General features: G+C 45.7%; 1 protein-coding gene across 2 annotated transcripts in view; it reads left to right on the top strand.

The window, feature by feature from the left end:
• Positions 1-25595, top strand: part of BLVRA (biliverdin reductase A) — a 75204-nt gene that overhangs the window by 34416 nt on the left and 15193 nt on the right. The window contains exon 1 of one of the 2 annotated variants that reach the window (XM_083859201.1): positions 12938-13080. The exons of the other annotated variant lie outside the window; for it this stretch is intronic. The gene's annotated coding sequence lies outside the window, so the exon portion shown is untranslated. Of the gene's footprint in view, positions 1-12937; positions 13081-25595 lie in introns of those variants that run through there. 2 annotated transcript variants of the gene reach the window in all.

Genomic DNA, 25595 nt, shown 5'->3' with positions numbered 1-25595 from the left:
CTGCGCGACTGGGGCAAACGCCGCCACTTTGCTCTCACCAGTGCGCAGAACCAGCGGACGGTTTTCTTCACGTCAAGGTAGGAGCCCGTGCACAGCGTGTCTAGGAGGTTGGGCTGCCCCGTCACTCTCCTGACCACATCAGGGTGGTGCAGGAGGCACAGCAGGAATTCACCCTGCTGGTCCCTCGGGCAGTGGCACTCCAGCTTCACGAGGATGCGGAAATTCCTGCCGGGCCTCTGCTGGTCAGCGTCAGGCTCCAGGTAGAAGACGTGGCCTGCGGGAGGAGTCAGGGGTACCAGCACGCAGTACCTGACTTCCTCCTCTCTGGCACTCCAACCTTCGAAGGCACTGCCAAAACCGATGGCTCGTTCCAGCACTGGGAAGAATGTCCGACTCAAGGCGCGCCTGAGGACAGATGTCAAGTTGTCCACCAGGGCCATTGTCCTGTTGCAGCCTGCCTGCAGGTCCTGGACAGGCCACTGTATGCGCTCCTCTAGAAGCCAATTCAGATCATATGCCCGTGCCTCGTCCTCTTCCTCTTCCTCCTTTTCCTTCTCCTCCTCACCACTGATCTCTGCCTCACGGCTTCTTTTCCTCCACATAAACCATATGGCCAAGAGAAGGACCACGAGCCCAGCAAATGCCCCGACCTGCCACGGCTGCAAGGCAGACCAGTGCAGGTCTCCCCAGGATGCGCCTCTCTGCACCAACTCAAGCTGCTCCACCTCCCGTTCCAGCCGAATCCTCTCCTCTTCCAGGAGCTTTGCACGCATCTCCATGCGTAGCCGTGTCGCTTCATCCAGACCGTCACCCACGGGCTTTGGGAACTGGATGGCGCTTTGCAAGAACAAGAACCACAGGACCCAGGAATCCATGGTCTGCAGGAGGATGGAGATGGAGAGAAGGCCTTGAGGGGGGCGGGGAGGAGGCAGCTGGCAGTGGGGGCAGCAGGGACGGGAATCCCAGGGCTTCTGGGGGCAGGAAGGACAGGGCTTCAGACAGCTGGGGCAAAGGGGGGGAGGGGGGGTAGGAAGGCATGTCCTGCTGGCCCAGCAGCAGCAGGATCAGCACTGTACCCTGGCCAAGGCTCTGCCATCAGGGGCTGTCCCTGCATACCCGGGGAGAAGCGTTTCTGCCCCCGGCCCTTGTCCCCAGCACAGCCTGCCCCCCACGTGTGCACTCACCGCTTGCCCAAGCAACACAGGGCCAACGTTACCCGCTGGGGCCTTTTTGAGCTGTCCCCATTGTGACATGTCTCCCGTGATGTCACAGGTGCTGCTGTGCATCACAACCCAAGCAGCTCCACTCTTTGTCCCCACCCCAGCTCAGCCACTTGGAGTGGCCCTGGTGTACTGGTTAAGGCTGCTCTGGTATGAATCGTCTTCAAAGAACTTCCCTTGGTCCTTCTTTTGTCTTTCTGATCAGCTGCCTCCATTGGCAATTTCATAGATCTATATCCATGTTGGAAGGCACCCTTGGGGATGGCTGAGTCTCAGCCTTGACTCCACACTGGTCAAGGAGCTACACTTAAATCTCTGCGTCATCCAAGTTGAAAAAGTCCCTGAAGATCCTACACAGTTCACCTGCAAACTTATGCCATGTGCACACGACTTTCAAACCTCTCTGAGGGTGGTGGTGACTCAGCCGTTGCCCTAGGCAGCCTGTTCCCAAGCTAGGTATCCTTTTTATTGAAGGTATAGCTCCTAGAGATACACTGTAAGCTGCCTGCGGTGCAGTTTGAGGGCTTTTCCTCTGGTTACATTCTTTCTTCCCTGTGCTAACATGGGCCCCACACTTAGCCCCAACCTCCCTTCAGGGACCATCTGCATCTTGTTAAGTGTAGATGGTTGGGCTGTGGAACCAGCTCCTCCCAGAGGAGAGAAAGGTGCTGCTTTTATACTGTGGTTCCCATGATCCAGTGGGACAAAATGGGTTGTCGGCGGCGAGCAGAAGAGTTTCAGGCTGCCAGGAAGCGTTTCCATGCGAGGAGAGCCTTTCTGCCAAATACGTCAACCGAGGGAACCCATCTCCTTCCAAGCAGAAGAAAAAAATCAGAACTCTCCTTGTAGAAAAAGTGGAGGTTTAGAGTGAAAGTCAGTGCTGGAACGTGCCAGGATATCCCCGGGGATTTTGCTGACCTGCAAGGGCAGACTGTGAAGGCGAGATCCCGGTGGCCAAGAAATGACCTCTTGTCCTGGGGGCTTCCATGGCCCTGTCAGCACAAGCCAGAGCCCTTTCTCGGCCTTTGCCTTTAGCAGGGCCCCGGTTTGGGCAAAGCCCGTATTTCCCTGAGAAAGCAGCTCCCATTTACACGGGCCACTCAGTGGAAGATGCCAGACAAGTTCAACAAGGTGCTGGTGCAATACAGCCTAGGATACGACTTCTTACCCTTGTATCTCTGGAGCCTTGGAGGGGAAGGCTGCATGGCTTGGGGTGACTTTCACCAGCTTCTCGTGCTAACAGCCCCAGGAAGGCCAAGGTGTTTGGTCTCATCCCAGGCGAGAGCAGAAAGGAGCCCTCGCCTGGCTTCATAAGAGCCCTGAGATGAGCTAAAACAAGGAGTGTGCACGGAAGAGGCTATCTGCACTGCACAGCAGCTTCTCACCGCCATAAGTCACAGAGAATTCAAATTCTGAAATCATGGTTGGAGTTCATGTTGTGGTTTTTTTGGAGTCCTGTCCTCCACCAGAAAACCTGTGGCATTTTTTGTGTTGCACACCTGGATTTGAATTTTCCACTCACAGTATTGCCTAGACTGAACTCAAAATTATGCCCTTGAGCCTCCCTTTCCTTTGTTATGATACGTATTTTCATGGAGTTGATGTGTAACATCAACTGAGGGCAGCCGCGGCCGCAGTCGGGCTCTCCCGGTGCCGTGGGGGCCGCTATGGCTGCGGTGCCGGTGGGGCGCGGCAGGAGGCGATAGAGGGAGGCGTTGGCGACGGCAGAGTGGAGCGGGGAGGGTGTTATGGCACCTCCTGACTCGGAAGGGACTGGGAGGGATCATCGAGTCCAACTCCTGGTCTTCAACAGGAGAACCCCAAGAGTACCGCCATGAAGCCGAGAGCGTTGAACAGACCCTTCTTCACCTCTGCCAGACTTGGTGCTGTGACCACTTCCCTGGGGCGCCTGCTCCAGTTTCCAGCCACCCACTGGGGAAGAACTTTATTCTAATATCCAGCCTAAGCTTCCCCTGATACAGCTCCAGGCCAGTCCCTCGGGTCGGGTCACCAGAGAGAAGAGAGCAGTGCCTGTCCCTCCTCTTCCCTGCAGGAGAAAATGGAGGACTCTGATGAGGTCTCCCCTCAGTCTCCTCCAGGCTGGACAGACCAAGTGACCTCAGCCACTCCTCACAGGCTTCCCCTGACGGCCCGTCGCCATCTTGGTTGCGTGTCTGGGCTCTTGTGACGCCATCTTGCGTCTCCTTTGGACACTCTTTAACAGCTTAATATCCCTCTCAGATTGTGGTATCAGGTTGTGACAGCGCCGGGGCTGCCCTGTGTCTCAAGCAGCATTTTCCGAGGGTCCCTCTTCTCAGTGGCTTGAGGCTTGAGGTTTTCCTCAGTCTGTGCCTCACCGGAGGTGCGGGATGTCCCGCAGGCATGGCCTCATCTGTGGCCTGCATTGTGGGAAGCCTGTGGAGAGACTGGTGCTGACCCCAGCCAGCATTGCCCCACAGCTTCCCCACAACCCACATCCCCTCAGCTCCGTGCCGCTCATCCAGGCCACACCTGAGCATGCTGCCAGGGATCCCGCTCTCTTCTGTGGTGCTTTAATATTATTTTTTCCAGGACGGGGGGCACCATGGAACCGCTCTTGTGCAGTCAAATAAAATTGAAAAAAACAAGAGTGTCTGTGCAGCCAGCAATCCCCAGAGAAAATTCTGCATCTACTCTGGCCCTCTGATTCCACCCAGTGATATTAATATTTCATTTAGTCCCTGCTGTCTTTAGCTCATCTTCTTCGTTCCCGATTTATCCCTCTGCATTGTTCCGTGTAAGCTGGTGTCCCTGTTGGAGTTTATTTAGGCGAGCTGTCCAGCACTGCTGAGCCTGAGATCAGCACTCAGGCTGTGGCGTTTGTAAAGTCCCTGTGTTAGCAGTGCTGGATTCCATGATCCCAAGCCTTGGCTCACCGTTTTGATCCATCAGAATTGAAATGACGAACGTACCAATAAGGTCAGAGTGGGTTCTGCTGCTGTTCCTTAGTGCATCCTACCTGCTTTGACATTTATTGTTATGTGCTTCCTGGCCGAACTGAGCCGGGCACTATTGTCAGGGCTGCTGCCAAGCCGGTTTGTTCTGTTTTCCAAGTAGCTTCCAGCTTCTTATTTATACCTTTTGCCTTCCTGTTGCAATTTGGTGCAATACTATCTGCTGTCCCGTTCTCCAAAATGAAGCCGTTTCTTCCCATGGCATGCTTCCAGCAGGTTCCAGTCAACTTCTGCCGTTGGGAGCTGACAACATTATTACATTACTTCCTTGCTGCTGACCAAAAGAATTGAAAAGTGAGAGGTTTCTACACTGTAGCTGAGTTAATTGTCTGCTTGCTAGGTCTTGTAACCCTGCTGGGATTGTGGCAGGTGAGAATAGGGAGAAACATGGGATGGAAAGACAATCGGCAGAACAAAAGGACATGGATGTATGACCAAAAAAGAGACAATGAGTAAGAGAGAACAAAAAAGGAGTGAATGACCCAGCCTCTTGTTTCGCTCCTAAGGAGCCCTGTTAAGAGTCTCTTTTGTATGCAAAGCTGCAGGTTTATTTTTCAAATCTGTCTCTCATCCCGCCTTTCCACTACTGTGCCTCCTTTGTGGAAATCAGTTGCCTTTACTTTCAGAGTGGGCTGACTCCTACATATCTAATTACTCTCTGAAAAATCTAGTTCATGCATTTCAGACCTGAAGAAAAATTTTGTGCCAAAAGCCTTGTCTTCAGTTCCCAGCCCTGCCTGTGCTGGCCCAGGGCTCTCTGCCGGCCGCAGTCCAGAGCTCCCAGCTCCAGCCTGCAGAGCCTCAGCACCCGCCCTGCGCCCCCCGGCCCCTCGGGCCGTGCCCGGCCCCCGCTTGCGGCCCTCATGGAGCCACTGCAATGCTCTCCAAGGAAGGGCTTCTCCTGGGGCACCTTCCTGCAGCCCTTCAGTCCCTGCACCAGGCCCAGCGGAGACCTGCAGAGGGGCTGTTTCCAAGGGCCTGGAGGGACAGCGCCGGGGCCAGCCCTTCCCGCTGACAGAGGGCGCGCTTAGGCTGGAGATGTGGAGGCAGTTCTGCCCTCTGAGGCTGCTGAGGTCCTGGGCCACGCCGGCCACAGCAGCTGGGGCTGCCCCGTCCCTGGCAGCGTTCCGGGCCCGCTTGGCTGGGGCTTCCAGCAGTGTGGCCTGGTGAAAGGGGTCCCTGCCCTTGGCAGCAGGAGTGCAACAGGACGATTCCTAAGCACCCTTCCAAGCCCAAGCATGCTGTGATTCTGGCACCGGAGGGGCTGGGGGCAGCTGGGCTTAATTTCTGATTAGAACCAATTCAACACTGTGAGGCTGGTCGAGTTCAAGGAGACTGTTCACAAGCCCACGTTCCCAGTGTGTGACATTCACCAGTATTCTAGGTCTGGCTGAGATCAAGAAAGTCTTGCACACTCCAAATTCCATAAGATTGCATTTTATTGAAAAAACAGAATACTGCACATGTGATATGGCTTATATATATTTTAAATATATGACTTTTTCATTATAGAACATCTTACATCTTCAGTAAACATTTAATTATTAACATCTATTATTCTGTGCAATTATATAGAAATGATATATAGTTTGTTTTTTAATTATTAAATTACTGTTTTGTATTAAAGACAATATGTGTATAAGATCTATTTCATAAATATATCAACGTAATAAAACCTGCCACTCATAAATGCCGTTACTGCATCCCAACAGGTAGTGACATTCTATGTGTGCTATATCTTTATATAAAATAATGTGAGAATTGATGAACTATTGCTATACTCCATATCTACTAAAAACACATCTATTCCTAAGAACCTCTGTAGTTACATATGTATACACTCTATACACTATAGTTATCTATCCATAAATCTGTTGGTCTATGTACACCACTCAATCCTGTCTTTGTCGTGGCACTAAAAAAGCTGGTTCTCCGCCACCGGCTGCAAGCCCCACGAGCACACGCATCCAAAGGAGGGCTGGTGTGGGGCTTGGAAGACAGGTCCTAGGAGGAACGGCTGAGGGAGGTGGACTTGTTTAGCCTTCAGAAACGGAGACTCAGAGGTGGCCTTGCCACTCTCCACAGCATCCTGAAAGGTGGCTGTAGTCAGGCGGGGCTTGGTCTCTTTCTGCAGGCAGCAGCTGATTGAGCGAGAGGTCACAGTCCTAAACTGGGCCAAGGGAAATTGAGGTTGGATGCTAGGAAAAGGTTTTTTCCTGAAAGACTAATATGGTACTGGAATCGTCTGCCCAGGGGAGGTGGTGGATCACCCTCCCTGGATGTGCTAAAAAAAGATTGGCTATGGCACGGTTTAGTTAAGGTGGTGTTAGGGCACGGGTCGGACTAGATGATCTGGAAGGTCACTTCCTACCTAGTGATTCTGGGATTCTGTGATCCTCTGAGCCCCGCTAAGAGTGGCCATAGGCCAGCACTCTTGCCAGGCGTTGGCGCAGATCCAAGTAGGCTTGCATCGCCCGAGAGTGGGCGTCCGGATCTTGCACCAGGCGGTGGAAGAGGTTGGGTGGCCTAGCCCTTTGTAGATCGGGGGGCAGCCTGATCTCCTGCGGAAGCTTCTGGTTGCCCACAATAAAATGCTCCAGGCGTTTCCCTTCCAGAGACAAGCGCAGCTGCTCCAGGGCGTCTGACAGCTGAAGCAGGAAGTATCTCCTGTGCCACTGTGACGCAGGTGGGGTGTTCAGCAGGCGCATGACAATGGTCTTGATGGCATGGACACGAAAGTCGTTGCGCCCAAGGACACCAGTAAGGAGCTGCAGGCATTTGAGATGGGAACTGTCCTGGGGGAGCTGCCCGGCCACGTGCCTGAAGAACTTGGTCTCGGCCATGGTGTAGGTCTCAGGCCACATTGTGCTTGGGGTGTGGGCCCCTCGAGACCGGCCGGTGATGAAGATGTCTGAGCCGCGTCGCTGCACCCCGAAGAGCAGCCTGACCTGGAAGCTTTCTTGGCTGTTGGTCAGCCTGAGGTTGCAGGAGCGTTTGGAGGGCAGCAGGGCTAAATCCCAGCTGCGCGACTGGGGCAAACGCCGCCACTTTGCTCTCACCAGTGCGCAGAACCAGCGGACGGTTTTCTTCACGTCAAGGTAGGAGCCCGTGCACAGCGTGTCTAGGAGGTTGGGCTGCCCCGTCACTCTCCTGACCACATCAGGGTGGTGCAGGAGGCACAGCAGGAATTCACCCTGCTGGTCCCTCGGGCAGTGGCACTCCAGCTTCACGAGGATGCGGAAATTTCTGCCGGGCCTCTGCTGGTCAGCGTCAGGCTCCAGGTAGAAGACGTGGCCTGCGGGAGGAGTCAGGGGTACCAGCACGCAGTACCTGACTTCCTCCTCTCTGGCACTCCAACCTTCGAAGGCACTGCCAAAACCAATGGCTCGTTCCAGCACTGGGAAGAAAGTCCGACTCAAGGCGCGCCTGAGGACAGATGTCAAGTTGTCCACCAGGGCCATTGTCCTGTTGCAGCCTGCCTGCAGGTCCTGGACAGGCCACTGTATGCGCTCCTCTAGAAGCCAATTCAGATCATATGCCCGTGCCTCGTCCTCTTCCTCTTCCTCCTTCTCCTCCTCACCACTGATCTCTGCCTCACGGCTTCTTTTCCTCCACATAAACCGTATGGCCAAGAGAAGGACCACGAGCCCGGCAAATGCCCCGACCTGCCACGGCTGCAAGGCAGACCAGTGCAGGTCTCCCCAGGATGCGCCTCTCTGCACCAACTCCAGCTGCTCCACCTCCCGTTCCAGCCGAATCCTCTCCTCTTCCAGGAGCTTTGCACGCATCTCCATGCGTAGCTGTGTCGCTTCATCCAGACCGTCACCCACGGGCTTCGGGAACTGGATGACGCTTTGCAAGAACAAGAACCACAGGACCCAGGAATCCATGGTCTGCAGGAGGATGGAGAGAAGGCCTTGAGGGGGGCGGGGAGGAGGCAGCTGGCAGTGGGGGCAGCAGGGACGGGAATCCCAGGGGTCCTGGGGGCAGGAAGGACAGGGCCTCAGACAGCTGGGGCAAAGGGGGGGAGGGGGGGTAGGAAGGCATGTCCTGCTGGCCCAGCAGCAGCAGGATCAGCACTGTACCCTGGCCAAGGCTCTGCCATCAGGGGCTGTCCCTGCATACCCAGGGAGAAGCGTTTCTGCCCCCGGCCCTTGTCCCCAGCACAGCCTGCCCCCCACGTGTGCACTCACCGCTTGCCCAAGCAACACAGGGCCAACGTTACCCGCTGGGGCCTTTTCGAGCTGTCCCCATTGTGACATGTCTCCCGTGATGTCACAGGTGCCGCTGTGCATCACAACCCAAGCAGCTCCATTCTTTGTCCTCACCCCAGCTCAGCCACTCGGAGTGGCCCTGGTGTACTGGTTAAGGCTGCTCTGGTATGAATCGTCTTCAAAGAACTTCCCTTGGTCCTTCTTTTGTCTTTCTGATCAGCTGCCTCCATTGGCAATCTCATAGATCTATATCCATGTTGGAAGGCACCCTTGGGGATGGCTGAGTCTCAGCCTTGACTCCACACTGGTCAAGGAGCTACACTTAAATCTCTGCATCATCCAAGTTGAAAACGTCCCTGAAGATCCCACACAGTTCACCTGCAAACTTATGCCTCTCTGAGGGTGGTGGTGACTCAGCCGTTGCCCTAGGCAGCCTGTTCCCAAGCTAGGTATCCTTTTTATTGAAGGTATAGCTCCTAGAGATACACTGTAAGCTGCCTGTGGTGCAGCTTGAGGGCTTTTCCTCTGGTTACATTCTTTCTTCCCTGTGCTAACATGGGCCCCTCACTTAGCCCCAACCTCCCTTCAGGGACCTGCGGAACCAGCTCCTCCCAGAGGAGGGGAAGGTGCTCCTTTTATACTGTGGTTCCCATGATCCAGTGGGACAAAACGGGTTGTCGGTGGCGAGCAGAAGAGTTTCAGGCTGCCAGGAAGCGTTTCCATGCGAGGAGAGCCTTTCTGCCAAATATGTCAACCGAGGGAACCCATCTCCTTCCAAGCAGAAGAAAAAATCAGAACTCTCCTTGTAGAAAATGTGGAGGTTTAGGGTGAAAGTCAGTGCTGGAACGTGCCAGGATATCCCTGGGGATTTTGCTGACCTGCAAGGGTAGACTGTGAAGGTGAGATCCCCGTGGCCAAGAAATGCCCTCTTGTCCTGGGGGCTTCCATGGCTCTGTCAGCACAAGCCAGAGCCCTTTCTCGGCCTTTGCCTTTAGCAGGGCCCCGGTTTGGGCAAAGCCTGTATTTCCCTGAGAAAGCAGCTCCCATTTACACGGGCCACTCAGTGGAAGATGCCAGACAAGATCAACAAGGTGCTGGTGCAACACAGCCTAGGATACGACTTCTTACCCTTGTACCTTTGGAGCCTTGGAGGGGAAGGCTGCATGGCTTGAGGTGACTTTCACCAGCTCTCCTGCTAACAGCCCCAGGAAGGCCAAGGTGTTTGGTCTCAGCCCAGGCGAGAGCAGAAAGGAGCCCTCGCCTGGCTTCATGAGAGCCCTGAGATTAGCTAAGACAAGGAGTGTGCACAGAAGAGGCTATCCGCACTGCACAGCAGCTTCTCACCGCCATAAGTCACAGAGAATTCAAATTCTAAAATCATGTTTGGAGTTCACGTTGTGGTTTTTTTGGAGTCCTGTCCTCCACCAGGAAACCTGTGGCATTTTTTGTGTTGCACACCTGGATTTGAATTTTCCACTCATAGTATTGCCTAGACTGAACTCAAAATTATGCACTTGACCCTCCCTTTCCTTTGTTATGATACGTTATTTCATGGAGTTGATGTGTAACATCATTTCTCTTTTCTAATGTTGTGCTCAGGAGCTCGGAGAGCCACTGATTTCCCTCACCTGCCTCAGCTTGACCCTAGAAGATTTCTGTAGTAGGGTAAGGTGGGAAGTTGCCAGTGGCTCAGCTGCCAACAACAGTTGCAGAGCCCAAATCTCCTTCCGCCACTGCAAGAACAACTCTCCATCCCCTTATCTTTTCCAGGTCTGGAGGTTATTGAAAAGTTGCTGTTTTTATCTAGCTACGTGAATAAATAGACAATCCTATTGCAGAGGGAGCTTGAGGCTGCATTTTAGGGATCAAACAGCAGGTAGGGACAGACTGGTTTAAGCTAGCTTACCTAAAGGTGTCGTGGAAAGAGGCAGTTATGTTGTCAGTATTGGCTGTGTGTTGTACCACTTCATTGGTTTTGGGATCTGATTCGTTTGGAAAGAAGGTGGGATTTTGTTTTGTTGTTGGTTGTGTTTGGTTTTTGGTGTTTTGTTTTTTTTGAGAAAAGTAATTACGAGAGTGAACGTGTCCCACATCCTGTAGATTGTATGGCTGTACAAATAAGAGCATGGTTACTGAATTCAAGAGCTCTGAATTACATCTGCCCTAATCACTCCCATATGCATTCTTTCACATATTCTGTTATGCATTATGGTTCCCTATTACGTGCTAATTGATTCATTACTTTGTGCTAACCATACCATCACATGCTAGTCATTAACTGTCCCATATGTTGAACTCATGATGTATATGTTTAAATATTGTATCTCCTGGTCTGCCAATCCTCCTTTATGTAATCCCACACATATGTTGAAGACCTTCACACTTTAAAATTCCTGCTCATTAATTTTGTATATGAATTTTCAGTTACTTTTTGGCGCTCCTCCTTATTTCAGTTGTGTAACAACTGTAATTAAAGCTGCTGAGGCATAATTAGTGCTTTAGCCTATGGTAATACAATGTGTTTGAGAGGGGATGGAAAGAGTTTTGAAACATCATATAACTTACTTGAAACAACCAGCATAGTAATGTCATCACAAATCCTATGTGTAGTTGAAGTTATGTTAGACCATGGAAGTTTTGCAATAGTTAAAATTTCATAACTGGCTCAGAAAATGTGACTCTGGCAAACAAAATATAGCTGGGAGGAGGCCAAGTTCCTGTAATCTTTCTGATGAGGAAGTTCACAGGTCAGAAATGAGAAAATATGGAAAGAAGGGCGTGTCACTCTCAAAATCCCAACCTGCAGAATTTTAGAATCAAGACTTTAAAGAATCCAGAGATGCACTGGATTTTTAATTTCTATAGGAAGAAGATGGGCTTCTTTTAGTATGACTACTTTACACAGCACACTCCAAAGTTTACCAGAAATAGGTTGACTTGAGCACATTCATGTGTGAAGCAAAGAAAGGTGCTCCAGAGTTATTTCTACAGTATGTTTGAGCTGACAGGGTACATTGTCAGCTATAGTCCCAATGTAACACAGTTTTAGGTTCTACTGTATGAATGCCCACCATCAGCATGGTGTACTGAATTCAGAATTCAGACCAGCCTCATTTCATACATTGTTCATTGCAGGAACTACTTGCCTGGGGGAAAATAGTTGTACCCTCACAGGCTTTTATCTTCCAAGCCCCAAAAGGAGCAGCTGAAAGTCCTGTTGCATGTAGATAAGAAATGGCAAGTAAAGAGTCTTGGGAGTAAGATCTGGGTAAAAGGCATCTCTCCTAGGAAAAGCTAGTGCTTATGCACAGTATGTGGCCTGCCAGGAAGCAATCCCAGTGGAAAAGAAGGCAAATAGTCTTGAGGCAGAGCTTCTTGAACACCTGGCCTGGGCTGTCCTAGAAGCTGCTCTCTACATGCCTCGTGTTTGGCCAATGCCAGGCACAGAGTGATTTCTTTCCGACTTGGCATTCTTGAACAGATTGATCCTGCAACTGTAAACCTTATGGCTGCAGCTGAGCAGACATAAGCACTGCTGATGTACCAGTGTCTGCAGACATTACATGAGTGAGCTCTGGGAGTGCCTGGCTGGGGTTGTTGCCCCTAACATGGGCTCCTTACCTGGTATGCAATGCCACTTCACACACAGAGAAGAGGAAACTCTATTGCTTTATTCTAGTTTGTGCAAAGTAAGGAGTTAGATGGTAACCCACAAAACATTAGCTCCCTAACCATAAGAACTTTATATTATTTATATGTTTTAGCTAACAAAGTATTCATTGGCTAAAAGTTGCATAGTTCTATCATTAATTAGTGTTATATCTTCTTAACTCAGTTTGGTCAGAACATGGTGCTGATAACACCAAGGTTGTAGGCTCAATCCTCATATGGGTCATTCACTTCAGAATTGGACATCTTGATCCTTGTAGGTCCCTTCCAACTCTGAATATTCTGTAATTCTAGTGGTAAAGTGATTCTCTCACTTATGTTAATTATTCCACATATTCAGTCTCCTCTTCCTCGAGTCAGTGGGTTTTTAGACTTAGTGGGCTGTGAGTCAGTGTTTTCATTCTCCCCCTGCCAAAATCACCTTTCACCCAGTTGGCCCTTTAGACTGATGTGTTGCCCGTTTATTCCTCCTTCTGGCCCTGTCTTAAGTGTTCTGCCAAGCATCCTTGTGGTCTGTTAGTTCAGCATTCCATTGTGACTGATTTCAATACATATCTAATACTAAATTCCTTTTTTCCTGTTCTTTCTCAACGGTTGCAGCTACTGAGGCAGCTTAAGTGTATAAACAGAGTTTACTGATACGTAGTTTATCAGTTTGGAAACCCTGCACTGCGCTTAACCGGGGGGAGTGGGTCTTACCCCGGTGCCCGGGGGAGGCGCCAGCCCCTTGCCAGCCACATGCAGCTTTCTGGGTGTTTTCCTGGGTAAAACCTGCCGGCCTCAGCGCCTGCACCAGCTGCCTCTGGCTTCAGCCCGCCCCTGCAGCGCCTTATTGGATTCCCGGCCGAGGGGGTGTTGCCGCCGGGACAGCGATAGGGCGCGCGGGCGCTGATATGCCGGAGCTGCGGAGCGTTGTATAAGAAGGAGCTGCAGGGACGAAAGAGAATTAAATAGGACCACGTTTCTCTTGTGTGAGCTGAAGAGGTTAGTGGCTCTTACTTAATCCCTGCTAGCTGTAATTAGGATTTGGAAGCAGGCCTTTCGTTTTCTGTTCCTCGCCTCCCTTGGATTGCTCGTCGCCGGTGTTTCCCCCTCGGTTGTGGAGGATGGGGGAGTCCTGCAAGTCACGTTGTCCTGGCTGCTCAAAAGATCCCCTCCACCAAAGGGAACGAGCCACCATCTGGGGAGGGGGAAGCAGAGAGAAAGGAAAAAGGGGAAAAGCCCTTTGTTTGGAATCATGTCTAGTAATAATGTGAAGCAGAGTACTAGCCTGTAAATGATGTGGAAGTAGCCAAGTAGCATCTTCTAGTGGCCAGGGCACTGCATGGTGAGAGCGTGAGAGGTCATTTAAACCTTTCCTACAAACTGGACTTCTTTTTTAGCAGTGCTGAGCTTCCTTCCGATCCTGTGAAAATGCATGTTTACTATAGCTATTTGATGCTCCCTTTTGAAACACTTTACAGACTGTATCTCTGTTTACCCATGTGTAGAGTGAGAATAACAATATTTTCCTTTTGCAAAGGGATGTGGTGGGGTCATGTTTCAGGCAGCTTTTGATGGGAGAAAGATGTTTCTTATGTTCTCAGATATGGTACAGAATCCCTGTATAAAACACATTAACGCTTAATTACTTTATGTTTTGTCACTATCGCTGTTCAGCTATCACTTACCTCTAGTTTAAAAAAAGGAAATAAGATGCTTCAAGGCTCAGTCTAGGCACAGTGAAAAGACAAGCTCAGCCTTTATATAACTCCTGGCATTTTGCTGAAATTTTGTGCTGGAGCTTGTTAAAAAACCCCGAACAACCAGTGTTAATTCGGGCAACAGTTTAATGAACTGACTTCGTGTTAAACCATTTTTTTTTTCCAATTCCCTGCACTGATTTGCTACAGTAATTTTTGTGCAATAATGATAGTCTTTCAGCTGTTGGTTCTGTGGTTACAGATGTGAACACAGAATGACATTGTGCCAAAAATCAATAACATAGTGTTTGAACATTTTTCTGTCATTTGTGTTGATAAATGAGACAATGAAGACAAATATGTTTCAATAATGTAAATCCAATTTGAAATTTAATCTTCATAACATGAAGAGCATTGGATTAATATTTTAAATTATTTTCAGCACATATATAAGGAAGCCTTAGTTAGTCTTACTAAAAACTGTCAGAAGCAGTGAATACAACTTAGAGAATAATTATTAATAATTAAATTATAATAAAATATTATTAATAACAGTTGATTGTAGAATACTTCAAAATTTCTTACAACTGGATCAGGAAACTTCTCTTACTCCAGAGTGGTGATTTTTCTGGATTCCTCTTCCTGGGTTTACATCCACATGATCGAGAATTTTTTTTTTTTCTAATTCAAATCTCTCAGTTTCTTCAAGGAGTGAACTCAATTACTGTTTGTGAAGAGCTGGAGTTTAATTCAATGAAGTATGGTTTGTGTTATTCTTAAAAGACTGGGAGTGCTTATTATGTAGAGCTAAAAAGGAGACTTAACCTTAGTAGTTTTTAACTACTTATTCTTAGTGTCCTCATTATTTTCCCAGTTGTACTAACTGGATGTTTCAACACCCACTCCTCACCCCCCAAACCCAATGAGCCAAAAAGACCACCACATTCAGCTCTAAGCAACTTCATTTTAAATGTCAAATGGCAGACTTGGCTTTTTTTTTTGTCATGAAAAATATCTGCTGTGTCCACAGACTTTGAAAACTAAGCTCAGCAGATAAGAACAGGACCGCTTTGCTCTCTGCACTGGCAAAATTAACTGGCCTTGTCAAAACAAGTGAAGATAAATGGATAAATTAACTGTCCAGTTTTCAAATTAAAATAGGAATCATTTTCCATCTTACGCCATGGTGTCAGGACTTCAGTAAGATGGAGGACTGGAGCACACATTGGCATTTTTGCTTTTTAATGATGACTCTAAAGTCACCTGAGTTTCATCCATCTTGTAGAGGGAATATTGTACTCTATGTTGTGCAGATTAGTTGTAGGAGGCTTCAGAGGGTCTTTGTCATTACCACTACTGTGGTCCATTGAAGCTCTCTCTGCATTTCCATCCTTGGCTAGGTAAGCAGAGTCAGGAAGCAGGAGATAAAACTAAACAAAGTTGGGAAGAAGTGGAAAACCTAACAGTTTGGATGGATGTGGTAGTGGGAGAATAATGCCCTGAGGAAGGAGTTCCTGTTTCATACAGCAGCGCAGCAACATCAGAGTGCTCAGTATGTTAAAAGAACTTACATTATGCTCATAGTGCACCTTATTAGGTGAGGCATTAAAAAGGTTTCTTCATGAGTGGGGAAGCAATGGGGCTTAGGAAAGAAAAACAGTCCAAAATCCAAGGGCACTCTTGCAGTTTAATCCTGTAGTAAAAAAAACAAACAACAACAACAACCCAAAATCAACAAAACCGCACTCTAGATGTATCCGTGCCCTGTTGTAACTTAGCAGAACAAAGGTTGCTGAGGAGCTGGCTCATGCCTCTGGAGCTGGCCTTGAACAGTGGCAAATGTTCTCAGCCTGTGAAGCCAAAGTGTGGGACTTATATCTTAAAACTTTACAAAATAAGTGCAACTATAATAAAAAAACAAATGTGTTTGACTTGTTTCCTCTCTACTCTCTAAGCAAAAAGAGCTTTTCCTTCTTGTATAACTGAACTTAAGCATTCTTTAGACTAATGTTTGCAACTCAGACAGAGATCTACTGTGCTAATTGGAAGGCATTGCAGAAAACTCACCTGACTGGCATAGGTAATGATAGGCATTTGCTAATCCTGTTCCTCCAGATGAGTACAACCCACCACTTTAACGAGTTGAACAATTAGCATAAAATGAATTAGCATAAAATGAGTATCTTTTCCCGCCTTTTTTTTTTTCTCTCAGCATAGCTTTATTAACCAATTAAAATGAGTCTGTGGCAGCTAATGTTCCTATTATAGCAACTAACCTAAATGCTAAATTAAAGGCTGCACGACACTGGCTAATAAAATAAGAAGTTCTCCTGGCTCAAGTAATGTTACTGCACTTATTAGCTTTCCCTTTCAGTGAAATGTGTAGGTACAAAGGCATCTTTATCATCTAGTCATTACCTCTGTTCTGTGAATGAGAGGAGAGAAAAGGTGCCAGAAAGAACATGGATTGTTGAATAATCCCCAAATAACAGAAAGGAAGAAGTAGTACAGGATGTGAGGGGTAAGTTGAGACCACAGTCATTCTAGTTAAAACGTCGTGGATGTTTCTTTGCTGTGCTAGAAGTGGTAAAGCTTTGTGACCCTTTCTGTTGCTAGGGAAAGCTGCCCTTAGTTGGTATTACTGTCTTTTGCAGGCTCTGACACGGATTAGCCACAGTGTTGTTACTTGGTGATGAATGTAGAGATCTCAGTGGCTTGCTCATACTTGTCTGTGGAATAATTAGCTGATTTTTCTCAGACATAGCACAGCTGTGTGCAGCTCTGAGTAGGATCAACATTTCGGGAGAGATTTCTCTGTGCTTAGTGTTTGGTCTTGGTGACAGAAGATACAAATATATAAAGGAGTGAGGTGGGGGGGTTGTGGTTTGTTTATTTGTTTTGGTTTTGTTGTTGCCATTAAACCAGATTCATAACATTTGGTTGGAGACAGCAAATTAATTCCTGGGTTTTGTCTTCCTCTAAAGCTTTGATTTTTTAGTGACAAAAATTGCTAAAGGACTCAGATAACTGGAACGTGGATAGAGAGGAATTCTGTACTGTTGATAATTCGCTGTTAAGTGATGAGGGGTATAAAGCAGAGTGGTACACTTCTAGCATTGGAGGTCATCATGGGCTTTGTCCGCTTTCATTCTTGTTCAGTGTGAGACAGAGGTAGGCCTGTTCTTCATAAGTATTGAGTACTTGGATTTGCAGTCTTGGAGTGCAGTATCTGTTAAAAACAGTCCCAAGGCATCTAAGAGGTCTCAGGTTCATCATCCAGAAATCAGGATAACCAATCCCAGCAATTGTTGAAAATGTTTGCCCTAGGAAAAGTCTGTCCAAGGATGTGATATGCCTCACAACTCTCTCCGATGGTTGGGGACCGGGACCCCGGACTCTGAAGGGAGCCCCTGGTCTGGCTGAGGTGGAACGTTTGCCAAGTCTTGGAGGACTGGTCTGCATCTCCATGAGAACGGAGTGCAAGAACAATGGAACTGGTTACGGTGGACTGAGCCGAGGCTGCTTGTCCTAACGGGTCTGTCTGTACCAGAGGCACGGCTTGCAGCTTGTTCCTGAGCACCCAACCTCAACACAGGTGCTTCTTGCCTTGGCTCTGTGCCCCTTGCTTTGGTTCCCTTTGGCTCTGTGCCCTTGCTTTGGTCCCTGCCTTGACCATCCTATAAAGACTCTGGAGACCCCCGCTCACTTTTGTGTACACCCCACTGGAGAAGATTGTGTTTATAGGCATCTCTAGGCCTCGAGGACTCATCCCTCCACATTGGTAGCTATAATCCCCTTCCCCTCTTTCTCTATCTTTCTTACTATTCTTTATTTTCTCTCCCCACTATCACATTTGTTGGCACTAAATAAAGGTGCATTTTTTGTTTAAGTAAACTGAGTTGTCCCCCGCTGTGTCTTTTGTGCTCTGAGATCCCTAAAACGAACCATCAGGTTCCCCGCATATATTTGCAGACCCTGACAAGAAGTGAAATAGCTATGCATGTATTTAGTCCAATACTTGCAAATTAAGATGTCGGCTTGTTCTTATATGCCTGGCATCTGAAATGAGACCTTAAGGCTGAGGGCTCTTGAATAAATATTTTCGAAATGAATAGGTCATTTGCCTGACTCTATTTACTGTTTAAAGATAGTAGTATTCTGCCATGTGTTTCCAACCCAGTCCTTCTTGATTAGGTCCTGGTGGCAGCCTGACCTAGTGACATTCACAATATAGATACAATGAAGACATAGCAAAAGAACCATAAAAATAGCCATATGATAATATAAACAGGGATTAAAGTGGTTGGTCCTTTGTTTTAGGGTAGATAAGAGCTTCTTTTCTCCTCTTGCCCTGCAAGCAGGGGATGTGACCATGTAATTCTCTGGCTGCTCTGAGCCCAGTTTTTCTGATAAGGCTTCATCAGAAAGGATACTGCTTTCAAGAACACAGCCTTAATTCCCACAGCTACTGGTCTGCTGCATATTACCCATCCCTGTCGCTTGGGTTGGCCACACCTTCCCACCATCAAATGGCCTGTAATATCAAAAACAATTTTTTCCTCTCTTTAGGCACAGGAGGGTAAGTCTTCCTACCCTATGTACTCTTAAGTTATCAACTCCCAAAGAAGCATGAAGGGGCGGATAACCCCAGAGTTCAAGTTTCTTTTGGTTAAATGACTACTAAATGAGACATCAACTCTTCATCTTTTGCACATGGGATCTTATACAGCTGTACTGACAGATGGCCTTTTTCATCAAGAGAATCTTTATGAACAGGAAGAACTGATGCAGTTGCCAAGTCACTCTCCATCATATTTGAAAAGTCATGGCAATCCAGTGAAGGCCCCAGTGATTGGAAAAAGAGAAACATCACACTCGTAGCAGGGTGTTGGAGTAGATGATCTTTAAAGGTTCCTTCCAACCCAAGCCATTCTGCTGTTCTAAGAAAAAGAAGTGCAAAGTACATTCCTTTACTGCATGCTCACAATTATTATTTTTAATTTCCAGCTCCTGCATGATCTTATTTTTGCTTATATGCCTATCTGGCATAAACTTCTCTATTCCAAACTGCAGAACAAATCCATCATGAGGAAAAGCCATCCAGCCTTACAGCAAGCATAGTCAAATAGCTTGTGATCTCTAAGTTTGACTCAAGCTCTTGGTTGGCCACACTATTGCGTTCTTTGTCCAACTCAGTTTCGTCCTAAACAAAACCAGTGGATACGAGGATGGATTGTTGCAGACAGTTGTCATTCACATTTTCTGAAGGTTTGGCTTCTGCCTTTATGTACTAAAGTCTGACCATGGGAGAGAAGAGCAGAGATTTAGTATCCAATGGCTAAGATGGGCATCTGTAAAACAGTGACAACTTACAGATGCCCACCTCTATTGTTAGTGTTTATCATATTAATGTAAGGTGCTTTGTGTTTTCCATTTCAAATGATAAATACATTTTGTGTTTAAAACTGGTTTTGTGGAGGGGCCACAGTCATGCCTGAGATGTGCATGGCCTAAATAATAAATATTAAGCTTGCAGTCCTCTTTCCCAGAACCTCAAAATGCAATGTTGAGTTTAGTTAGCAGAATGTAAGGAGAGAAAAAGGGATTTAGACAGACATTTTAAAAAGGAGCGGGGCTGAATAAAGTAATGAACAGGGTTGCGGTGACGTTTTAGAATTGCATTTATGTTACTATTGGTGGCATAGGATGGTGGTAGTTCAGTGAAACCACTCTCTTCTTTTCAGAACTCAGTGGCCTCTTTGGCTGTTTAAAGGAATGGTGCAGTTAAAGAGATGAACTTGAGGTGGGGACAAAGCTCTTCTCTTACAAGAGTAGCTGTTCAATCATTTCACCAAAATATTGCAGAAAAAGTGAAATGGGTACGATCTAGTAAAATCAGGGGAAAAGAGAAAAATGTTTACATTATGTTTCAAATGGAAGCATTTATTCCTGGAAATCTTCTACTTCCATGATCCAGTTATTTTTTTGCCTCTTTTGAAAGGTATATTTCCCTCTTCCAGTGCCCAGAATATTGTCTGCTCCTGAACTTTCACAAATAGCTGTTCTAGTTACTTCAAAATTAAGTGCTTGCACAGAGCCTGCCTGTGATAGGATATTATCCATTTGTTCAGCCACAGCTGTTATAAAGTAATAGTCCACACAGGAAGATATAGTCCACATTTGGTAGAGGAAAGAGGAGTGATACTGGGTTCTCTTTTCCCAGTTACATGGCCATGCTGGTTCTAAGTAAGTTGTGCATTTAAAATACTCCTCTGAACAAGCAGTCAGCTTCACTAAAACCTTCTAGCTCACATCTTTGAAGGGAGACTGTAAAGAAATAAAGAAGAGGAGGGTGGTGTTTAAGTCTGTTACCCAATTATAGTTATTTTTACATAGATTTTTGGAAAGGGTATTTGAAGCTGCCAGCAGCTTCACTGGTTTCAAACCACTGAGATTTAACAAAGTGTGTAGAAGTCATGATGCCGTTAATATCCTGGCACAATCCATCCTGTACCCTTCTCCAGCTAGTGGCACTGTGTGAACTCAATCAAGTCAGCTTATAATTTTTTATGAGTTTTGTATTCAGTGCACATTCATGTTCAGGAGCTGGAATATATATTCATCTTTCTTTAGACGTGTTTTAAATATAGGTAGCTTTGGAGTGGCTTTAGCCAAGTAAAATCTTCTGCTTTGTTTGAAGTTGGACCAATTTGATTGCAGGTTTTTGGGGCCTTTTTGGAGACTTTATGCAACAATAAATGTGATGATGGTGAATCTGTAAAGAGACAGACAATTGTAAATAGGAACCAATTTGTAGGTTGTTCTTTTGCTTATTTATTAAACTCTGGACGTGAGTCTGAGTATGTCAGGTTCTACCTTGCCATGCTTGAAGGTTCAGGTTTTGGCATGTTCAGAGCTGACCGACTGTACAGTCACATCAAAACTGGTGGTATTTTAGCCATCTCCTTGGCATATAAAGCTGCATCTCTTCTCACAGGAATCACAGGGTTTGATGTAGGTAAACCTAGGAATTGGGGGATGTGGGGTTTGCTTCTGCATTGTATTCAATTATACACAAACAAAGCATTATTCTTCCTAAAACACTGCATGGAACCTAATGTGCAGTTGCAGTAATGTGGGAAATAATGCTTTTAGAGGTTTTCTGTAACCTTCTTAGTGTTTCGTTTTGGGTTTTTTAAAATCAGGTTTTAGGTAAAATACCAAGTACCCCCTCTAGTGGCTGATACCTCGGAAAAGGTGTTCGCTTTCTTAGGACAATTTTAATAGATGAATAGCACTTCACAATTACTTAACTAAAGCACATTTAGCAGTTGCAGACTGTCTTCATGAGAGAGAGGCTGACCTTTGTGATTCTTGAGTGTTGTGTTGACCATTAAGACAAAAACACTGAGCTCTAAAGTTAGGAGGGAGTAATTGCAATCATTACCCTTAATTCAAAACCTGGTTTTTCCTGCTCTCAAGCAATTTATGACATTGATAGATTTCCAAAAGGTAATGGGAATGGAGAGCAACCCTTGCATTTTTCAGGCCCTACTGAGTAGTAGGCTGATGAAATGACAGAGGTGAAAGGGCGTAACTTTGAAGATTACAACATTATGCAAAGGTTTATCTATTTCCTAAGTTATCTCAATCTAGTTATTAATGAAAAAAACACAATTTTATATCACCCTCAATTTATTTTAGAAGGGTGAAGACTTTTTTTTTCTGGATTAGGGGATGAGAAAGTCAGCTAAAAAAAGTACACTTGTCTGATTAGCTCAATTCTGTGTGTATATTGGTTTATTTGAAGAGAGTATGGGGCAGGCCTTCAGGGTTACGAGTTGCTGTCATGCTAGCAATGCAGGCAGAGGGTTTCATCAGCCATGGTAAGAAGTATCTTTATAGTGACTGCAGTGTGTAGTAGGAGTGCTTTTTTCATTTGGGGAATTCTCAAAATAGGTCAGCCTGTTAGAGATCTGGGATGCAGTGACCTTTAGTGGACCGGAAGATAGGTATCATCTACTGGATTGAGTCCATAAGGATATTAAAAGAACATACTTGTAGCTGGGTATGTGTTTTGTTCTTGTGCATACTAAAATTACAGTCAACAGCAAGAGCTCTTCTTTCTTAATGGGCTTGTAGGAGTATTCACATTGAGATCAATGGGATTACTTGTGATTAAAGCTAGGCAAGCATATAATTCCTTGTAGGATTTGGGTTTCAGATTGATTTAACAAGAGAAGGAAAAGAAGAAACCTATTGTTTTGTTGTTTATTGCAGGTCTTTGTTTTATATAGATATTTAAGTGCCAACTTCAGTTATAGTCATGTTTTCCAAATGTCTGATCTGTGTGGGATTTCCTGTAGTGAATAAGAGAAGTTGTAATAATACCTACCTCTTACATTGCATTTTTTGTCAGTGGGTTCGAGAGCGTTTTACAGAATAAAGAGATTCCTGCTGCTCTGGAACTGGGCCTGATGGGTAAAGGTGATGCAATTTGCTTGCCTTGGGTCAACCAGTGAACTTCGGTGAGAAAGTAAGAATATAGCCTGGAAATACAGCTTTCCTGCTTCTGCTCAGCCCAGCTCTGCATTCTTTAGGCCCCTCTGAAGAAGAAAGAGCTTGTAGAAAAGACTTCAGTAATTGTCAGGAAAACGCAGGGCCAGATATAGTAATTAAGAAAATATTTCAGAACATTTTTCTGTAATTGTTCATCATCACTTTCAGTCACGTTGTAGCAAAAGGCTGGAAACTTCTTCTGACATTAGAATTTATCTGCAAAGCTGTTGTCAATCTATCAAGTGAGGTCGAGAAGCCTCTTCACTCAGTAGGTAACACAGCAGAACAAAATGAGCAGCGTAAGCAGGGAAGGGAGTGGGCTGAGATTCTTGGGCATGTCTCATGGGCTGTCATCTACACCTCTTGTGATTAGCTCTGAGCATTTCCCAGAAATGAGGATATGGATAAGTAGTTCCCTGATTATTAAAGAAATAAAACCAACACAAAAAGCACTTAATTTTAAACAGTGTAAGAGTCAGCATGAAACAGCAATTCCTTTGTATGAAATAGGTGTTTAAGCAGAGTCTCAGTAATTAGTGTTCAGACACTTAGCTGTGCAGAGACTTTACTCTGGGGGCTTTATTTCTCTGCAGGGAAGCTAGGGGACATGGTTCATGGTCTCCAGGGACCTGGCAGATCTCAGCTTCGCAATAACTTTAGTGTTTTTACAGATGTTAAGTTAAAAATGTGATGGAGGATATTTCATGCTTTTTTCCCTTTTTTGAGTTAGTACCATTTTTAGCTTTATTCGGGCATTTCAGCTTTATTTATTTTCTCAGGCACAGATTGGTATTGTAGCAATACCGTTGTTTGGTCACCTGGAAAATTAGAATCTGTGAATCACTGATAGCTCCAAAACATAGCTTGTTCTCCTGAATGGACTTTACTCCAAAATAATTGACTTATTGCTTGTTAAAATGCTCTGCTTTTCTCTCCTCGTGTCAAATTCAGTTTCAAAAACTGTTATAGAACATTAAAGCCTGAAAGAAATTTTGGGGACATTTTGGGTTTCTCTTTGCTTTAGGCATATGCTAATTAGCCACATACAAGCAGCCTTTTGCTTAAAAAGTAGCAGTGATGAGGCTGCAGTTACATGCAATTGTTTATTTACCCACCAGAAATTTCACAAGACATTCTGTAATTCAGTCCAGAGCAGTTCCTGGAAACTTATTATAAGTAAGAGTTTAATTTTTTTTAAGGAGATATTTTTATAAAATAAAAACCGGAGTCCTTCATGTCTACCTCTAATTAATTTTTCAGGTGCCCCTAAGCAGGCTCAGTACTTTCTTGGATAGTTTCAAAATTAGCAATGTAGGTATATTGAAATGTAATTTGAGTTTCAAACGAAGCGCGTCTGACTGAAGATAGGTCCAAGAGGTATGTAGAGAAACTATTTTAAAGTGTTTTTCCTCCTCAGACTAGAAACCAAATCTGAATCACAAAGGGTGACTACAGGCAAGAGGACAGGACAAAATGGTCCTTCTTAGCCATACATGTACGTCACAGAACCTCTGTTTCAGTCCTCCACAGTGTCTAATATGTCACGTATTAAAACCAGATATTCAGATTTTTTTCCAGTACCCCTCATGGTTTTGTATTACTTTTGTGAAATGATTTTCCTTCAAGTATGGAGTTGCAGGCTCTGGAAAGCAGCCATGTGATGGGTGTCAGGACCACTGCAGACTCTGGGGTTAGCAGAACTGTGTTTAAATAAAAGTTTTCCTCCTGCTCAGGTATTAATGCTGGAGACAGCATATCTGTTACAACTGCAGTTCTTTATTATCAACCATCTGCAGAATAGAGTAAAGGTGCTTGTTTGGCAGCATAACACAGCATCTGTCCATATATCAATGTAACTATATCAACTTCAGCTTTGGCAGTCAGCTGGAAAACCATAATTTAATTGGTGAACCTGCATATAAATGTAAAACAATGCAGGCGTATTGTTCAAGTGACATTTAAAAGCCAGGAAGAAAAGTTCCCTCTGGCTGTTTCCAAAGTACAGTGGTGCCAGTCAGGATGAGAGATTGTTTCCTGCTGGCAACCCTCTGCCTCTGTGAGAGTTGGTGCCTTGAAGTTATAATTCACTCAAGCAGAGCTGGTGTGCCTGTCAGAAGGCTGTGGCCAGAGAGATGGATGGGAGATGAAGAGGTGCTGGTCAGGGTAGATGTTTAAGTCCATAACAAACGGCTCTCAAGGGAAATGTACATGGTTGCTCTGTTACTTCTAGGTGCTGCTGTTTTCTTCTGATATGTGGAGACTGTAAATGGTCTTGGCAGGTTTTTGAGAATTTCTGATTCTCATTTGATGTTCAATTAATGGTTTGAAGAGAAGTGGCAAAGAGTGTTGAGGGTTACCTTTCTTCCTGTCTTTTTCTTGCAGAAAACTTTAGTTTTCTCTCTAGATTGCAGTGAAAGCAGAGCAAAAATAATCCATTATGGTAACTGAATTCAAACAATAATTTTTCTGCTTTTTTTATTTAAGATCTTCAGTTGGGAACCTGTGCAGGGTCTCCTTCCAGGAGATACTTAATCATATACACAATTTAAACTGCGTAACTGGTTTCCTGCAGAAAAAAAACGGTATTTGTGCCTTTGAATAGGCTGCTAAATTGGAGTATTTGTGAGTTTTTCCTTTTTAAATAACCACACTTACAGAATCCACTCTGTTTGGCTTCTGCTTTCTATGCTCTAGGCAGATATTTCATGCTAAGGGTAGACAATGAGAGCAAGATGTGCTGGAACAGGTTGTAGCATGTACCAACACCCTGAATGCAACATCCACCAGGTCTCTGGGTATTTGAAATCAGAAAGTTAGAGCTGAGAGAAACCTTATACTTTTCAACTTGATGATTTTACAGCGACTACTGTTTTCTCTCTGCTATTTCTCCATAAACTTCTGTTAAGGAAGGTTCTGCAACCCTCATCTCTGGGCTCTGCTGTAGTAAGAAAGAAAATATTTTGTATGATGTCTAAACAACAAATTCATTTGAAGGGAGCTCTGGAAAACTTCCTCAGTCTGTTATCACAAATCAGCAAATATAAAAGCTCCTTAACACCAGTGTAGCACTTAGAAGATGGCATTCTTTATTTGGCTAGATGAATGACGGGATATCGCCTCCAAAGATCATGCATGCTGAATACAGAAAAGGTCCTGTTTATATACTATATTTTACATATATATTCATTGATTTTCCCAGAATAAGCATCCATATGATAATAATTTCTGGGAAATCATTAACATATTTTCTCTCCCCTT

Source organism: Zosterops lateralis (assembly GCF_965231275.1).
Source record: "Zosterops lateralis genome assembly, chromosome: 1".
Taxonomy (NCBI): Eukaryota; Metazoa; Chordata; class Aves; order Passeriformes; family Zosteropidae; genus Zosterops; species Zosterops lateralis.
Note: the sequence above shows the minus strand (reverse complement) of the source record. Positions and strands in the feature narration are given on the sequence as shown.